Consider the following 20,880-nt stretch of genomic DNA (forward strand, 5'->3'; position numbering starts at 1 on the left):
ATGCTGATATCCATAATGGATACACCAGTTTACACTTCTGCCACAATCAATAAGTGTTCCTCTTCCCCCATGCCCTCTCTGGCTTTTAGTGTCATTTCTTTTCTAAATATAAGACTTTCTGACAGAAGTGAGTTCTTACAATTTTCATTTCCCTGAAGTCTAAGGGTGTTGAAGATTTTTGTATATACTTGTTAGTCATTTGTATTTCTTCCTTTGAGAATTCTCTGTTCAGTTTTTCACCCATTTTCATTGAGTTGCCTGCTTTCTTATATAGGTTCTTGAGGGTTTTTTTTTTATATATTCTAGATATTAACTAATGGTCAAAATATTATCTCATTCCAAATAGGCTGATTCTTCAAACAATTAACAGCAGTAGAGAAACTTCTTCATTTCATGTTTCCATTTGTTAATAATTGGCCATAAGACCTAAGGAATTGAAATTAAAATTTGAAATTTATGCCCTGGCCATGCTGAAACATGCATGGGCAGCCCATATATGGAGGTTCTGTTGAACTTGTCCATATTGGGTTTCATGGTTTAAGTTGATGAGGATGACTGACCTGGTCTCTTCCTCAAGACAGCACCAAATCTCATTACAGTCAGTTGTGAGCCACCATGTGGTTGCTGGGAATTGAACCCATGAACTTTGGAAGAGCAGACAGTGAAGAACTAAACTCTTATTAAGGGAGTCCTTACTTTTACCCAGATCTTGGAGTGTTTCTCTACTTCTCTAATGTTTTTAGAGTTTCAAGTCTTATGTTAAGGTCTTTGATTAATTTGGAATTGATTTTTTTGCAAATGAAAGATGAGTATTTTTCACCAACATTTGCCTGTTGCTTCTATTGCAGTTTCCATATATGGAGAATAAATATTCTCTCTTTGGGAAACAAATCTGGACATCTTAAAAGGCATTGAGAGCCTTATACTCAGTTATTGCCAACCACTCTATGATCCTAAGAGCACCACTTGCAGTGATGGATTAGATCCCTTGAAAGGCAGAGTCCTTTGCAGGCTTAGCCATGGAAGGAAGGTGTCACAGTGGAACTGGTACCTAATGGAATCCCTTCATGACTAGGATGGAGTAGCATAGGGGTTTGTGCCTTCCCACACTGGGAAATAGCTCAGATGCCTATAAGCCCCATCCCTAAACTACTCAACCCTCCACCAAAAGAGACACCTATTCAACTGTGGGGACCAATGGAATGTTCACATTTGGCTAATGCAAGGTTCAGTGATGGTTCATCAACCACTGCTAGGACCAAAACCAATGGAAAGTCACAGCCCATAGGGCTGAGATAGAATTGCCAATCAAAAGATTTTTTTAATTGAAAGATAATACTTTTTCTGTTGTCAGAAATCATTTTGCCCTAGGAAATATATAACCTGACTAAAAAGGATCCCTTCAGAGTTAGGGCTATGTCAGGATTTTCTTTTTGTCTTTCCAGGAGAATAAAAGTAGCCAACTAAGGAATCTAGAAACTACTGAACAGTGAAACATCTGAATAAATTGGATCCTCAAGAGAAAATGTTCCAAGAATAAGAGTAAACTGGCATGATGGTACGGCCCACCTCCAGCTGACCAGGCTGAAATCCTGGCTTGGAGCCCTAGACTGGTACTAACGCATATGCCAGCATCTTCCTTAGTTGCTGCCCCTTCCCACTGGACAACCACCTGATGTCTAGCTGATCTCAATAGGGAATGTCTCTGAAGGGGAGCAGTCACTGGGACATAAATACGGGAAGTAGGGAGAAACTACAATGGCCATATTTCTACAAACACGATCAACGGTCACACACTGACCAGAGAAAAGCTTCTCCATCCTTCACAGGGACGGGGAGGAGGGCCAAGACTGTCATTTTCCCATGGGTCTGAGGCTCTGGTCCTTGACATAGCTGTGCCCATGTCAATAGCACATATTCACTCAGGATTTCATTCACTCTGGGCTCCTCCACGCCCCAGTCTTCCAGGGATTCTTCGCTGACCTGTGAGGTGGGGAAGTCATGATCTAGAGGTCTCTCTATGCCTGAGCACTCAGAGTCGCCAATTCTCAGTCCTTTGAACAATAACGTGTCTCTCCGTATGGGAAGCAACTCTGACAAAAACTGGAAGAAGCATAAATATATGGATACAAACATGTAGTCAGTAGTTTGATATTATGAACACTTAGAAAAATAATAACAATAAGCTGTCAACTGTGGCCTATGATTTTCCTAGCTGACGGTTTTGATTGCATTTCCAGTACCAGACAGGGATTCCCTCCTGTGTAGCAGACCTCAAATTCAATCAAGAAAGCAATTGTCTATTCCCATAAACTGCCTTGCCACGATGGCTCCAGCGAGCATAGTGCAAGCCAGTATTATAGCATATTGCGTAAGACCATTGATGTCTTTTTCTCCTGCAGCAGCCTGCACGTTACTTGACAGCACTTTTGGGGTTCTCCAGTGGGGAGAGGGTTTCCTGGTCAGTACAGTAATGATTTCTCTGTGTCTAGTATATTCAGCAACAGAGTCTTGTTGTCTAGTTATAGTGAACAACCTAGAGCAATGATAATACTCTGTTTTATTTCAAATGCTCTTGAGCCTGTCTCACTCACACCTGAAAGGAAGTTAATACATGATTGGCACTTAAATTGTCATTTAACAACTCATATCTTCTGGGAGCAGTACTGTTCCATAGTATGGAATGCTTCTGTTAAAATGCCTTTATATTTTTATTTTTTATATTTTGATTCGCCTTAAAATCAGTGGAATTTCTAAGGTGACGTCACACAAACTTGGTTTTAACGAACCCAACCCTTCATCCTCTTTTTCTGGCCATCCGTTCCCCTCCCTGTTTAAACTTGTATCCCCAAGGATTCTCCCCCAGTTCTTCATATCATTTTTGTTGTGTACCCTCTCTTACTATACTTTTATTGTGAATTGCATTATGGGTCACAAGTTCTTCTTCACACACACACACACACACACACACACACACACACACCTCATTTTAATTAATTCTTCCCTAGTCTCCTAGCTTCCCATCCCCTTCATTCCACTACTTGGGTGAATCCTTTTGCATCTGTTATCTCCACTCTCTCCCGTCTTTCACCTAAATTCTATTACCTTCTGTCTACAAATGCATCCCCTCTGCTAATGATTTGGTTCTAGTTTTCTAGATTGCTCAGTGATTCAAGTTAAACACACAAAACAAAAAGGTCGAAGCCAGGACTCTAATATAAGAGAAAATATTCCAAGGTTTGTCTTTAGGGACTTGGGTGAGTATATGAACATAATTCTTCCAGCTCCATCCATTTACAATTTTCATGGTTTCATTTTCTTTACAGTTGAATAATGTTCTGTTATTACATTTTCACTATCCATTTGTCATCTGATGAATATCCAAGTTGGCTCCCTTTCTTAGGTGTTATGAAAAGAGTAGAGATGAACATGCAGGTATTTCTGCAGTGAGATAAAACCCTTTAGGAATAAAACCAGAGTTGGTATATCTGTATAGCTGTGACATATGGCAGATCTATTTTTAGAGTTTTGAGAAACAACCAACTTTCTTTCTGGACTGACTGCACTAGTTTGCACTCTCACCAATAATGCACAAGAATTCCTCTTTTTTTATTTTTAAATCCAGTCCAGCTCTGTCAGTTGTATTCCCAATAATGGCCATTCAGCTTGGAGTGGAATTGAAGGTTAACATATTTTTAATCTTAATTTCTCTGATTGCAAGAGGAAGAGCACCTTTTTCTGTTATAGTAATTTTAAATCAAAATTTTATCTTTAAGAATTTTGTGCATAAGTACTATATATACCTCTCTCCCTATGCAACTCTTCCAATGTCTCCTATCACTGACACCCTAATTCTTGACTATTTCTTCTATACCTGTGTGTGTGTGTGTGTGTGTGTGTGTGTGTGTGATTTACACAGTCCCTTTAGTGTTTCTCATATGTATCTATGTTTAGTGGTGAACATGGAACTGGATTATCTATCAAGGGACACATCCTAGGACAAAACTGATTCTCTGATTCTCAGCAATCATTGATTGCAGCTCTTAATCAAAGGGTGGTGCTTTGTGAAAATTCCCCCACCCATGTTGGCATGTTGACCCATACAGTAATGAAGCAAGTCTTGTTTAGCCAACCACGTTCTTGAGATTGCATGACGACAGCATCCCTGTTGTACATAAGACACTGTCTCACCAGTGGCTGGCCCTCAAACTCTTAGCATCACTCTACCATATGTCGGTGATATTCCCTAATCGTTAGGCATAGAGGTTGCTTTCCAGGTGAGAATTATTAAATGAACACAAAGTTACAGAATTTAAAAGAGCAATCATAAACAGCATCAAAATATTCAAGGAATTTAAAGAATATCAAAGAAAACCCATAAGAAAAACTGCTGATGAATCAGTGGGAAATCTGCAAACCAAAAAAATCTGAAAGCAGTGCACTTCAAGTCCCAAATGATTATAACAGACAACTTAGATCGATCTATACAGCAAAATTATCTGCTGCAATTAAAGGGGAAAGAGACTTTTGTTGGTAAGAACAGCCTAAAAATCCAACAAACCAAGCCTAAAGAAAACACAAGAAGCAATATTTCAATCTACAATGGTGTCCTGCCTGAAAAATATGCTAGTGCAATGCTGGCTAAAGTTTGTGGAATCAAGCAGCTGATACCTGATTTGATTCAATCCCATTCCATGAGACATCCGATACTGCTTGGGTGACCAAGGCCCTGACACTAGATAGCCCAAATGTTACTGTTCTTCTAAAAGTAGCAATAAAATGACTCTTGATGACATTCTGCTATACTCATAGATCAGTGCCTTGCCCAGTCATCATCAGAGAAGATTCCTCCCACAGCAGGTGGGGACAAATACAGAGACCCATAAGCGGACATTATGCAGATAATTAGAGACCTTGGAACACTCATCCCTAAATGGAAAGGTCTTCATCAAATCCCTTACCTTAAGAAATCATGGGGTACAAAGTTATTCATTGTGTACACTCAGTTAAAATGATGGAGGTTTAGAAAGTTTTTCCATTGTTAAATAAGTGGCTGAATAAATTATGGAACTCAAAAAAAAAGAAATCATGGGGAAGAAGTGGTGAAAAGAGACTAAGAGCTAGAGGGATGGAGGAAACAAGACCCTGTAAGTCAACAAGATCAAAGTTCATACGAGCTCATAGATTGATGTAGGTATACATAGGGCTTGCAGAGGTCTGTGCAAGATGAGACCCTAGAGCTGAAAGGAGAAGAGGACACATGCTTCCATTCCTATTTCAGAAGCTATCTCCAGTTGATAGCCACTGGCAACATTTACTCTCTTCCAAGGGAAGAAACAACTGGGGAAACAAAACAATCTTTACCACACTATAAAAGTCTATTCATAAGTAACATAAGCACCATATTGATTCATAGTGCAACAAATATGAACTTTGCAAACACTGTGTCAAGCACCAGAAGGCAGCCACAAAATATCATACACCTTATGTTCTATTTATTAGAAGTTTTATATAGAAGGCAAATCTGTAGAGACAGAGAACAGAGTAGTGCTTGCTGGAGGCTGGAAGGCAGTGGATGGACACTGGCAGCTAACAATCTCAGTTACTTTTTAATTACTACTACCACTACTATTAGTATTATGAAAAAGTTTTTTTAATTAGGTATATTTTGATCATATTCTTTCCCTCCTCCAATTTTGCTGATTACCTAATATTATACTTAAAGGATCCTAACTTTTTTGATTCTGTTCAATTGGGTTATACATTAAAACTCTGTCTATTCTATATGCCTCTGCTATAGAATTTTTGTAATTTTTTATGTTCTACTTTTTGCTGAGAAACTTCTTTTTTTCCTACTCTGCTCTTATGACTTTATCTGTTGTCCAGTTGTTTTCTCTTCTAGCTTACCATGCTTCTTTAATGTGATTATCTTGAATTCTTTGTCAGGTAATGTGTAGCTCTTTATTTATTTGCATTTGGCAACTCAGTTATTGGAAACTATTTTATTCTTTTTTTCTTCTAGAGGCATTCTAGTCTTTTGATTTTCTTGGTTTCTGTAGCTTGTATAAACACCTGTGAAAACAGCCACTTCTGCTAACCTTTAATAACTCATGATGATGAAGAAACAATCTCATATCTGGCTGACTTAGAAGGTGCCAGTTTAGTGGGAGGGCATGATTATTTCTTGAGAAAGGGAGAAATGGTGTAGTCTTCATAAAGCACAGAAGGCTGAAATCAGCATTTGGAAAACCCATGGAGACCATTTGTGGCTAAGGCTATGGTTGCTTGTGGTAGTGGTAAGGACTAGAAAGATATTTGGTAGTAAAGACTTTTAGATTCAAGCAATTCTTTTCTTCCTGTGAGAGGTCTTATTGATGAAAGACCCTTTCTTGGCATTGGATCCAGGCTATTGTGCAGTTTTGGTGACAGAGGTATCCATCATGTATGCATACATAGGGAAAAGATGAATATCTGGGATAGGGATTATGGGTACATGCACAGAAACTAACTATTGATTGGAGTATAAACTAAGGATGATCTTTCTACAGCTTAAGCTCTGGTATCTACATGGAGCTGAGAACTTGGGTGCGCAAGGTAGAGATCCATAAGGCAGCCATGACTCCTATGGTCAGGGTGTTTCCCTTGGGACAATGATATTGGTGGTAGAACATCACAATGCTTATTGTGGTAGTGTGTGAGATGTAGGCAATAATTAGGTGGTCACAAAGCTGGTCTTTGAACTACAAACTTGCATGACTGACTACAAGTCTACTATTTAGGGGTGGGCATGACTACTGCAGTGTTGACTCCAGAATCTGAGGCACAGCTGTGCTTACTAAAGTGGGGGTTCTCGTTTTTGAGTCATGGGTCCATGTGGAAGAACTTCACAGGTAGGATCAGAAACTCTGATATGCATGAAGTATTCATTAAACCCAAAACTTAAGCATGCATTTGCTCACTAAATGATGGGGGGAGGGAGTGTAATATGGTGGTCCAGCCCAAGCTGCAGACAGAGCTTTAGATTCTGCTTCTAGACTGCTGAACTCTCTGCAAGTCAAGCCACTAGGGATCATGCTTGCACATTCTGTGTGGTTCATATAATTTCTACCCACAAGACATCTCAACCATTCTGATTGCCCTAGAAATAAGTGGCATGAAATCAAGGTAGGAAAGCTGATTTATTTCCCCCATATTTTTTTCCCTTTCAAGGTATACCCAAGGGTTTTGTCTTAACATAGTTTGTCTTAGTATAGAAAACTACTGGACTTGGACATGAGAAAACATAGGCAAAAGAAAGTACTCCTCATCCTCTTAGCTCTTGGTTATTCTCTTTTGCTACACTCTAAGTTCTTTCACTGATTTTAGACAAGTTCTCACTGGGAAACCCTAGATGACCTGGAACTTGCTTTATAGACCAAGCTAGACTTGAACTCATGGAGATCCACCAGCCTCTACCTCCCATGTACTGAGATAAAAGATATATACCACCATGTACAGATACCTTAAGTTCCTATCTATACTGACCAATGCCACGGCAACTTTTTATTCATTCATTACTGATAACTTGTGATTATTTTTATGTTGAAGCAAGCACTAACACCTCCTATGGAGCTGTCTTGCTTCCAGCATCCCTCAACCTTGCTAGTGTGTCTGATGCTATAGGTGCTTAACAGAAATATTTTTAAAGCTTTTATTCGAAAACTGAAATAGTTTGGACACAAAGCCCAGGCATTAGGAATACATTTTATACACTAGTCTGATAAGTACTTCATCATTGAGTAATAAGGTCATGATCAATTTACCAATTTAAAGCAAAGCAATGACTTCATGGACTTGAGTTTACATGTGCTCCATGCCCTTTCTCCATCTCCTCGCCTTACACACCCTTCCATCTTTGTAGTCAAGGGGCTTAGGATAAACCTGAAGGGCAGTGTATCCCAAGGCTAAGATCAGAAGTTTTCATTTTAGGTCAGTTCCCTAGCGGTTGATCTTAAAGTTCATCGGAATTAACATTCTGTGATATTTTTGTCAGCTGTGGCTTCAAGCAACATCATTACAGTGGAGTAGAACGCGAATAACTCTCCAAGCGCCATTAAATGCCACGCTGCGCTGTAATGGAAGTGACATTTCCTTATTCCTCAAGCATCAAATGTAACATGGCACTTATTCTCAGTTATACTTTAGGCAAATTAATATTTGTGACAGATACAATAACTCCAGGAAGAGTGAAAAAAGAGAGAGACAGAGATGGCTGATGGGGGTATAATAGTTAGCAGATATGCTTATGAGGCCAAATAAAACTGAGCCAGAAATAGAGAGTATAATTAGCAATGACCTTATCTATCCTACTGACAGAGACTAGGAACCCGCCATTCTGGCATCTGGAAACACACATATCCTGTTTTCTTTTATTGCCTAAAATATTTTATCAGTGTTCTTTTTTGTGACATGATGGGTTCCATTAGGTAATTTTGAAAAATCTCTTCCACAGCGTACTTAAAATATATGTGAAGGTGTGTGTGTATGTGTGTGTGTGTTTGAGAGTGCATCTGTGTGTGTGTGTGTGTGTGCATGTGCACATGCACACGCATACACTGTGATGAATATGGGGACTAGAAGCCAGCAGAGAACTAGAATTTTGGTAAATATTTCACATATATCTGAGGATATCCCTGCAAAAACCACACTGTTTTATTAGTGACATTGTTAGAAGCTATACCCAATATCATGTCATTTTAATAAGAAATGATTAAGATGATAGTAGTTGACAGAGGAAAGGTTGCAGGCAGGTAACTCATTGAACCAGAGTAAAGAGCTATCTCAAGAGAAGGTCTCAGCCAAGTAACAAATTCCTTGAGGGATATTGGCTCTAATCTCTCAGGAATGGGACTGGAAAATGCTCCTCAGTGAAGGAGAGATCATTTGTGTTGGGAACACAGAGCAGTGTCGAATAATTTCAAGGCTCTGTGATTTATTTTCATCCTGTGTACAAACCGACCCCTTAGCTTGCTCATGTTTCACTGGTGCTGGGAGAAAACACAAACCGTGCTGGTTGTCCGTGCTTTCCTTCGCTCCCTTGCTTCAGATCCATTCAGAGAGATGCCGCTAGGGCTCCCCAGATGCTCTGGGCTTTATTTCACAGCTTTATGATGTCACAAGAGCAGGAGACCAGGATAATCTATAACTGATTATAAATAACCCTTCCCTGTATCTGTCTCACGGTGGGCCATCATTTCACTCTACGAAGGAATGAATCTGTTTCCACTTATGCAGGCTATATGGCCTCTACCTTCTGGTCATAGTAGACACACAGTGTTCCCGAAAAGATGGTACACACACACACACACACACACACACACACAAGCTGTATTTTTTTCTGTTAACTATCTTCTGACCCTTACACATATGGAGGACCAGCAAAAGAGAAATCTTCCAACAGAGAAGGCTCTTCAGTTAGACACATCCTGAGAAGACAGGATGAGAACAGGTGTGAAGAACACTTACTCTGACAATGAAGGATCTAATTATCACAGATTAAATCTCTAACTGAGAACTAAAGGGAAAATCTGTGAAGCCTGCATTTAACGTAAGGTCAGGCATCTGTAGCATGGAGCTTGCGTGGTGAGCCAGATTCATATGTCTCAGGGGTCTCTAAAATACTTCCAGGTCTACTGAGGGCTCTGTAGCCAGCACACCCTTGACTGAGAGTGTGGTGAGGCAAAATTTTCAGATTTTGAGGTCAAGAGCACGGCCACACATCGCTCTGCCTGTGTTCTGGACAGGAGAGTCTCTGTAGTGTACGGACTCCACAGAATGTCACCCAGGCCTGTGCTGGGTTTTACAGACGAGCACTGTCATGCACACTGAAGTATGCCGAGCAGTCAGATTTTGGTTTGCTATGAATGGTTTGATACCTCTGCCTTTAAAACAAAAGTATAAAGATAAAAAATATAAAGGGGTGAAATGAGCGGAGCACCAGTATTTATAAAATCTGTATCTGAAGATGTGGCCACAAAACACAGGTATTTCTGTGTTATACCATGTGGTTTCCCTTGTACATTGTATTTTCTCTTAACATGAAGTATGATGTAAGCTGGCAAGGTGGGTTCTGTAACAATTGCTAAGCAATTCTTCTGGGCAGACTCATAGTGATGTTAGTGACATAATTTTATTAAAGTAACATCCTATCTATGTAAAATGGCATATGTAGGAGGTTGGAAAATAGTAAAAATATCTATGATATATACAATACATTTGATTGGATCCTCATAATTCTCGATATTTTATACATGTGCGGTACATACATTTTTCAAAATTAAAAATTTAATCTTTAAAAATAGTTTGTGTGTCTACCACATGTGAGTATAGAAGACCACAGAAGCCAGAGCAAAGCATGAAACCCCTTGGGTTATAAGAAGCTGTGGGCACCTGATATGAATGCTGGGCACTGAACCAGGTCATCCACAAGAGCAGCTTACTTTTAACTGTTGAGCCAACACTCCAGCTCCCTCAAAACTTCACTTTTAAATATTTAAAGGACTTCAGTGGGACATCTTAATATCTGCATTGATCCAATATAGATGATCTTTTCTACTGTCATTATTCTCTAATAATCACTGGGCTTTTTTTCTTTAACTTTAGCAAAAGCCAATATGTAATACTTGTCTTTGGCTTATTTAATGTCCTGTAGTTTCATTTATTTTGTTTCAGATAATAGAATTTCACTCTTTATCATAACTGAATAATATTTTATTCTATATATAAATATATAACCTATATAATGTATATTCCCTATATATAATTCTGTATATAGTATATAATTACTTTATTCATTAATTCATATATTGATGGGACTCTAGGCTGATTCTACATTTTAGTTATTATAAATCATATCATAATGAATAAGGGCATAATGATATCATTTAGGTATACTCATTTTATTTCATTTTGTGATATACCCAAAGTGGCAGACTGAGCCATTTTTTTAATGGAAAGGTAGAACCATTTTTTAATGGAAAGGTAGCAATTATTACCCTAAAGAATACTGAACTGGAGAATAGCCCCAAATCATGTGACTTGCCTCATTCATTGTTCATCTGAATGGCTAGTCTTGGGTGACGCTCCACTAGATGACCCCCTGCAATGCAAACTTGATTATTCATATACCTCTTTGCCTTTCTTATTGGTCAACAAGTTACCATTTAAGTTCAGAGATACAGACATAGAAAAATCTTTGACATTTTTGCCGTTGTTTCAATTTTGTGAGTGAAAGGGGGATTTTTGAGTGTTGTAAAGGACTGTTTTGTCCCCTTGTGTCTCTCAGCCAGAGACACATTAGGAACCTGTGCCAAGTCCCAGTAGGAAGTCTAGCTGACCTTTTAGATCAAGAGAAAAAAAATGCTTACTAAATCACCAGGCAGTATTCCCTCCCTGTGTCAATCTAATTTCCTTATGTGCCTTCTTATTCATTAAGTAACTGCATGATTCAAGTAATCATCATGCAGTTATAGCAGGTATCAAATTCTGTCATTGTTGCACAGATTCCATGCAGGATCCGGGGATCAAGCTCGGGTCCTCAAGCTTGGTGCCAAGTGCTTTATATGTGCCATATTGCACACACACACACACACATGCGCACACACACACACATACACACACACAAGCTTGTGTTAAGACACTTATTAGAGAGTGAGCTCATCCAACAGACAACAGGAAAGGGACATCCAGAGCACTGATACAAGTAACATATTTAAGAACCTAAACAATCATAAGGAAACACCAGGAAAGGATAGCCCAAACAATCCTGAATGATAAAAGAATTGTGGATGGTATCACAATCCCTCATTTCAAGTCATATAAGAGCTATAGTAATAAAAAAATGGGTATTGGAAACATGCTCAAGGCCTACCCAGGTCTGCACAGGTTCTTTGCGCATATATATATATATATGTATATATATAAAACAGTAAGCTAGAAACATATATATATATATATGTATATGTTTCTAGCTTACTGTTTTATTAGGACTCCTGAGGGTGAGAATGAGTGGGTCTCTGATTCTTTTTTTTTTTTTAATGAGAACATTTTGCTCCATTCATTCACGTTTTCTCCTTGCACATACAGTAAGGTCTGAAGCACATGATTGTCCACTCAGATCTGAGGTACACAAGTGAGTTGGGTCTCTGATTCTTGTGCCTTCTCTTGCTCTCTTTTCCTTCTGTCTTCTGTGTGTTTTAATCCAATTCCAATGTGTTAACTTTTGCTTCATCTTATTTTATTACTATTATTATTATATTAATATCCCTTAGAAGCATGTTTGTTTTTAATGAGAGGCAGACAGTGAGTGGATCTGGATGGGAGGAGAGGGGTGAGGAGCGGGAGGGGAAAACATAATCAGAATATATTATATGAAAGAGACTATCTTCAATAAAAGGAAAAAAGTTCTTGAGAGTTTATGAATCGATGGAACAAATCTCAAAATTATAGATGTTTTATATATAGCAATCCTATAGCTAACATTATATTAAATGGAAACAGACTGAGAGTGATGTAAGAATGTCCATTCCTCCTTTCTTATTCAGTGTAGAACTGGACTTCTGAGTTACAGCAGCTAGTGAGAGAAAGACCTAGCAGGAACATCAGCAGCACAGGGAGAAGTCAAACTATCCCTATTTGCAGATGATGCAATTCTTTACTTAGAAGACTCCAAGGAGTCTATGAGAAAACCCTTCAATCTAATAAACACCTTTTCTAAAACTCCATTATCGATTAACCTTCCTCTGACATATAAAAACAATTTCCTGTAATAATGTCTGTACACACTGGAATGTCCCAAATAAACTGTCCTGTGTTATTTCTCCACCTCGAATGTTTAAAAGGGAAAGAAAACAAACAAATAGTACAATAGGATAAAACATAAATATTATTCATTCTAAAAAAACAAATATAACGCTCTGCCAGGATAGATTTTATAATCTGAGAAGATTAGTGTTTTCTTGGTTACAGGCAATAAATCTTCTACCAGAATCCCATGCTGCGGCCACCTCCTAGGCAGCAGCCTCCTGGTTCCTTCATTCTGACAAAACTGAGGGGCTATTTTTTGCAGCCAGAATTAAAAAAGATTAAAACCCATGTATCTATCCATTTAAAAATGAATCAATATCAGTATTATCAATCCAGTTTTATAAGTTCAGACCAATTTCACACAGAAAATAAGTATAAATAACTAGCAAAATTGAGAACCAATAAGGGCAATCTATTCAGGCAGACATTATAAACTGACTAATCTCTAAAATTAAAATGCTTGATGTCAATACATGAATAGACAGATGGCAAAATGGAGTCTAGAATATAAAAAGTGAGTCTTTATTAAAACACTTCAAATCACCATGATGAAAATGCTCCTTTCTTTCTTTTCTTTCTTTCTTTCTTTCTTTCTTTCTTTCTTTCTTTCTTTCTTTCTTTCTTTCTTCCTCCCTGCTGCTCCAGTAACTGGATGGCCACAATAACGAACCCTTAGAATCACCCACTGCCACTCACAAGAGGAAAGTTGGTTGAGTGGCAATGTAAACAAGGGAAAAGAAAACTTACAAGAAGTGAAGAAAAAACAATAAAAAGTATAAAAAGAAGACCATTTAACTAAATTTTGAATTATATAGTGATGAAGTTTGCTGCATTTAACTAGACTGAAGAAGACCTTTGCAGGCCAGGATGCAGAGAGTCAAACCATGTGAGGAACTGACAGCCAACAATGGCAGCATGAAAAGGGGTGAAGCGCCACAGCCAGGAATAAAAGAATTAGGAAAGGAGATAAAGATCAGGAAACAAGCCATGGTTGAGGAGACCCATTAGTCCAGTACCATGTTCATTCATCTTTCAAAGCTTCCAACAGGAAATAACACTCCATGGGACAGTTGTTCTCGGGCCATCCCGTCTCCAGGAGAAGCAGGTTCTGGGAATCACACAATATGATTATGGACACAGCAATGGTCATGATTTTTCTCATTAGCATTCCCTTCCACTCTCTTGGGAAGAATCTACCTATGGAAATGAACACAAAACAAAGACCCAAGTGGAAAGCCAAAGCTATTTCCTCCTCATATGATACCTTCCTAGGCTTTTAAGCCGCCATCTCCATGTATTCAACATCTCCAGTTGAATACCATGGGATGTTGATTCTGAGGTGCTTAATATTCCCCCAGATGCGCATGCATTAGATTGTTTTGTATGTTTGGTCCCTGTCATGCACTGTTGGAAAGTGATGGAATCTCTATGAGGTCCTTGTGTCAGATCTTTAGGTCATGGAGGATGTGACTCTGAAGGACACTGATGGGCTAGTCACTCTTTTTATCTGAGCTGAATAGTTTTTCTCTGTCGTGAAATCCTACCACATTGTGTACCCATTAGTTCAAAGAAGTGGGGCCAAGAAATTATGAAAAGAAACCTCTAAAAATAATGAACAAAAGTTAGTTCTGGCTGTCCTGGAACTCACTCTGTAGACCAGGCTGGCCTCCAACTCAGAGATCTGTCTGCCTCTGCCTCCTGAGTGCTGAAATAAACCAGACTTAGTTCTCCCCACTGTAGCAGACATGCTAAGAATTTTAACAGACAAACAGACGTCTCTGCGAGAATATAATCATATACCATTATTCTGCTCTCTTTTCAAGGACATTCAGTTAACTTGAAGATCGCAGGAAGTCTAATTAGTGTCTCATGCAAATGTAAGTGACAGACCCTTTGAGAAGTTAACCTGTAAGCTGTCACTTGGTAAAGATTTGTTTTGATGATACTGGCTGTCAGAATCAAAAGCACAAATGTATAACTCAAGCATTAACCAAAGGCTTGTTGTTTTTGAAGCATCAAGTAAGACCTTATAAAAATCAGGCCACTGTGGATGCACTGAACATCATCTGGCTCATGGTATTCACAGCAAGATTAAAAACAACAATCAGCTATAAGAAGTACATTTTGATGAGAACTGCCTAAAGAGAATTCTGCACTAATGCATCTGATTGCATTTTTCTAGATTATGTCAAGCCTGTATGCCGCATACAAGCAGTCTGGAGTTTGACTGCGGTTTTAAGACCCTCTAGTCCAAAAGATGAGGTGCTACCCAACTGTGAGCTTTTGCTATAGAAAAGGATTTTTGTTAGGGTAGTCTCTAATTTCTACAAATATAAAATAAAGCTATTTTTTTTCATTCTATGTTGCGTGAATTTAATTGGTCTTAATAATAAAAACCCAGAGTCAGATATTGGGGTAAATGGAAGATCAAGAAATAAAGGAGTCAGTCACTAGAGAGACCTTGGACCTCCTCTGAATCCTCAGACTAAAGTGGGCAAGATCCTGTCTCCAGATATACTCAGACTGAATACCTTGAGCTCCTGTCTCCTCCTGTCTTATATTTCTCTCTCTACACAGCCTTACCCCTTCCTGTCTCCACCTCCCTAGCATAGGAATTAAAGGTGTGTGACTCCCAAATACTGTGATTAAAGGTGTGAGCCATCACTGCCTGGCTCTGTTTCTCTTTTAGACTGGATAAATCTTATGTAGCCCAGGGTGGCCTTGAACTCACAGAGATCCATCTGCCTCTGCCTCTGCCTCTACCTCCTGAGTGCTAAGATTAAAGGTATGTGCCACCACTGCCTGGCCTAGATGGCTAAGTAGTAGCTTAGTTCTGTCTGTATTCTGATCTTCAGACAAGCCTTGTTAGATCACAAACAAAATATCACCACAATTCAGTTTTCTCAGACTTAAGGAATTTCCTCTATTACTTCAAAGGAGCTCAATCAAAGGGACTTTTGCAATGTGCAACGTTCTACTGAGCAAGAGAGATACACCAAGAACCTGCTACTCATTGGTGGGCTTAGTGCAGGTGCTGCTCATGGGAAGGAGACTCTCCCTTGAAACCACTGTTATGCACGAACACATAAGACTAGAATAATGGCGGGAACAGCTTCCCACTGTTCTCCTCCTTATCAGAACAACTTGTGGGGAAAACTGTCACAGTTGGCTATGGTCTGCACACCAAGGCAAGTCTCACCTATTGGCCTTGAAGAGGTACAGGGAAGTTCAAGTTGAGTTGTAAACTGAAACCATGTCAACTCAAGGCACACTGGGTAATGTTTTCACATTACATGTAGTAGGAAGAAACAGAGGGAAATAATTGGAGTCAACACAATATCCAAGAAAGGGATATTCCCAACTGCATCAAGGCCCTTTCACGTCCCCCATAGATACTGAAGCATTTGTTTGCAGAGTTCTGAGATAGATGGACTTCAGAATGATGATCATTCAGCTTCTTGTCAATGAGAGACATTTAGTAAAACAGTGGGATGGATAGCCTACAGTATAAAATATGTGATATAATTTCTTCAAATGTCACTACTAACAATAAAATTAAAGTACCTGTAGCCATTCCAATTTAAAGGTTAGAATAGCAAAGTTTTCCACCTGTGTCCAGTAGATTCCCTATTTCAACCAACAAAAAAAATGTTATATTGTTTACCTGGGTTCACCCTCCTAACTCCAAGGCTTCAAATCCCACCCTCACTCCCTACTCCAGCACAGTCTACCTTACCATGATAAGGGATCTCATCCTCTTTATCACCTAGCAACAGAGAGGCAACTAGAATCAAATTAGTTAAAAATATCATAAGTTAGTAATAATTTTAATTGAGGTATGGAAATCAATCCTTAGCGTCACTGATTGAAAATTGAATTCAAATCTGATTGGGTGGCCCTTCAAACACAAGCACACCTGACATCACCGTTCCTAGCAGGTGGAGGGACTTGACTGGAGAGCCACGATGGAAGGACAAAGCCATGGTGAATTCTGAAGTACACAGGGTAACCTGTTGTGCCTATGGGTCAATATTTTTCCCATGTCAGTTAGAAAAATCTCAGTGCTGAGCTGCACGTTTACCAAGTGATATAGATGAGCTTAGACTACCTAGCAACTGTAGTCTTTAGCAGATGTGACCATCAGAATAAGGATGAAGGGTGAGCTGCATATTGTTTTACAAAGGGGATCGTGCTAGAAACAAAAGAAAAACAATATTCTCTCTTCCCATCCCCTGTGAGTTATGTGGACATGAGCACACAGTAAATCATCCCTCTGACATTTGACATCTTGTCGAGAACTGCACTTCCATTCTAGCCCAGGATAAATGATGGGGTGTGTGTATGTGTATGCTTTCATTTATCCTCTTTTTGTTTTGAACAAACATGCTCGTCTCAGGGAAATAGGGGAAGGGATTTTTATTAGCAGAAATCTTGTATGAGCGACAGCAAAGGGACTCATTAAGAGCAGTTGGCTCAGTGTCTGGCTTTCACATCAGGAAAAGTAGTGATTGGTCGATTCTCTTTGAAACAGTAGAAAAAAGAAAGGAAAAAATTTAGAGCGTTAAAAACAAAAGGTGTCTACCTTTGCCTTTTGTTATTCGTAATTGTATTTTGTACTTACAAAAATGGTTTTCACTGTTGAAAGACAAACTTTTCTTTATAATTGATATCCAATAACATCTACATTTTTAAAAGTTTATGGAAAATGTATTATTTTTTTGTTAATTGAATTAGTTATTTGGTAATTGTATAGGCATATGTGATCCATTGTGACTATTCTCTGTCCCAATCCTGTCTCATTTCTCTCTTACCCTTTAGTGGGACACTGTCAAAAGAGTGATGCCTGGTGACCAATATTTTGGGGGACCTGTGAGAGAGGCTCCAGGAAAAGGCAGAGGGCCTTTACCTCAGGTACATTTTGTCCCCTGGATTGTTCTTGGGCATGATTTTACGCCTCCTGTGTTAAACATTTACATTCAATTTATAAGACATGCTTGTTTTTGGTGGGTGTCGGAACATAGCTATTGAACCCAATCTGGTCAGTGTACCCTGAGTCTGGATATGGCCTTGCTTTCATACTTCCACAGACATAATCTATATTACATGCAAGACAATTGTGTTCAAATTCATTTGTTCTGATAAAGTACCAAAAAAAGGGCTACTCTGTTAATATCTAGTATGTGCTTACTGCCGTTTATTTACATGGTTTTCTAAACTCAACCAACTGTCCTTAGATCATTGCTTTTTTGTTGTTGTTGTTGTTGAATTCATGTGCAAAGGCACACTGAAACTGAAGTAAAGCTGTCTACAGCATTAGACTGTAGTCTGCGCCATTCTTTCAGGTCCCCAGATGCCAGGTTTCATAGACAGATCTTCATAGGCTGGTAAAAGTCAACACCCTTATCAATTCTCTCTCCTCCCTACCAGGATTTTTAACCGATTTATGACCTTTTGTTTTGCTTCATGACCAAGTTAGTTTAAACTGGGCCACCTCTGTGACAACTGGATTGAGACAATCTACTAGGTTCTCTTGGGGTCACCAGTGGGTACACAACTGAAGGAGTGATTCCCCATTTTCCTGACTCTATCCAAAGGAAATAGTTCAGTAGGGAGGGGTAAGGCCCCACAAGTCCCTTCTCTGTTCTTGTCTGACTGTGGATAGGTCCCATCTTATGTAAACCTAGAATCTTATGTATCCGTAGCTGTTTAGTGTTCAAAATTGCAATGTACTGCCCAGAGAATGGTATTACTTGGACCTTTTCTCTATATGCCTGCTTGAGCGGTCTTTCTGCTCCCGCTTCCACAATTATCCTCAACACCTTATACAGTTGTGCTGGATACTTTTATGTCATTTTGACGCGTGGTAAAGTCATCAGGAGGAGGGAACCTAAATTAAGAAAAATGTCTTTATAAGATCCGGTTGTAGGCAGGTCTATAAAGCATTTCCTTAATTAGTTATTGATAGGGGAGAACTGTCTTTAATTAGTTATTGATGAGGGAAGGCCAAAATCATTGTGGGTAGTACCATCTCTAGGCTGGTGGTTCTGGGTTCTATAAGAAAGCAGACTGAGCAAGTCATGGGGAGCTACCCAGTAAGCAGTACCCTTCCACGGCCTCTGCATGAGCCCCTGCTTCCAGATTCCTGCCCTGCTTGTGTTCCTTTTCTTATTTCCTTTGATGATAAACTCGGATATGGAAGCATAAGCTGAATAAACCCTTTCCTCCCCAACTTGATTTCTTCATAGCAATAGAAACTCTAAGACAACAGCCATGACTCTGTACTCATCATTATTTGCTCTAAGAAGTGTTTCTCTGATTGAAGCTGAGAATAGTCATTTTCTGTGGAAATAATTCATAAATGTAGGAAGCAGTTTGGATCTATGTTAGTTTAGCTAAACAGACTTGATCTACCTACTCCAGGGCCCATGATTCCTGCCTGTCGTGGGCTTTTGAACAGGCTTATAGTACCAGGTATGGATTTCTTTCTGTGAGATACATTGGTTCTCTCCACAACCGCTGTGTTAGAGCAAGCCATGCCAGGGTTGATATAGCATGGCTATGTGATAGGTCTGTCTCTGTATCTTGAGATATCTCCACACTGACGCGTCCAGTGGTTAGCCCCGCCAACTATGAATAAGTGCTCCATTTCCCCACATCCTCACTATCATTTGTTGCCATGGTATTTCCTGAGAGTTACTATGTTTAGGATACTTGATACATAATAAACACATAAAGCACTAAAACTTTATCAATTTTGATATCAATGAGATAATAGCCATAATTATAATAACGAACTTATCCATCTCCTCTAAAACCCTCCAGGTCTCTTTGTAGGATTGTGTTTGGATCCCACTTAGTATGCATTCCACCTGTCTGGAATTACCCAACACCCCATTTCACATCAGCATCATTTTAAATATGTGTGACTTGAAGGATACAGTTTATATCAGTTTTCCTCAGACATCTTTTATGTGGCATAATTTTTTATCCGTTCATGAGTTTCAGTTTTGATAGCTCCTCCATGTCATTGCTGAGTGACATTTCATTATTTATACATACTCTAATTTATTGGAATCTTCAACTACCAGTGAACATGCTTATAAAACTGTTAGGAACATCTGTAAAGATATGCCCTTTAATGGACTCATGATTTTATGTCTTTTGGTTGAATATATCTTGGAATGAACTTTGAACTTTCCTAATGAATAAGATATTGTGTTCTATATTGTTGGTAATGTGTCCCCTTTGAGAAAACTCCAGTTTATATGTTAAGTCATTTTAGAATACTGTTCCTAACATTTACTTTGGGAAATTTTCTGGACACCGGATATCAAACCATTTCTAATTAAAGGGAAAGTAAGTAACTTTTGGACTGTGGAAGATCTTTCCGTACTAGGATAGGTTTAGATAGACAATCTAGATATCTCTTTTACATAAAGCCCTAAAGTGTCGGGAAGTTTAGAATATGAAGTTCATTTCTTGTGACTGTAACATGTTAAATGTGCACCATCACAAACTGCTCTGCTCAGCACAGTTTCAGGTAGCAAGATAATGAAGTCGAGTGGGAAGAAAAAATAATTGAAAAGTTCTAGGCTCATAACTACCTGGATTTCTATGTAACTGGCTTTGACAACACGAATGAGTGGAAGCGACATGTGTGACTTGAGTAACAAAGACTCATCTCTTTATCATTCCTTCCCACGGTTTGTTCGACAGCCATTAACGTTCCTGCATTGCACACTAGCCAGTAACAAAGCCTTCGTCGACAGTAAATATCCCCACAAAACTACAAAGATAATTCATAGTTCACAATGTTAGGTCACTTCTCCACTTTACTCCTATCCCACAGAGAATGTAAGGATATTATTTGGTCGCGTGTTCATAAGTGTATATGGAAACGGTACATGCCTTTCTCTAATGGAGCACGTCGGAATCTCAAAATTCAAGTTTCTTGACCTATTTCAAAAAAATAGCCTTGTGAAATGTGAATTTAATAAAACTTGTTATTGTATTTCTCAGCTGTCAATGATTAATATC

This window comes from Alexandromys fortis, unplaced genomic scaffold (assembly GCF_014885135.2).
Source record: "Alexandromys fortis isolate MF-2015 unplaced genomic scaffold, M_Fortis_MF-2015_v1.1 scaffold_28, whole genome shotgun sequence".
NCBI lineage: Eukaryota > Metazoa > Chordata > Mammalia > Rodentia > Cricetidae > Alexandromys > Alexandromys fortis.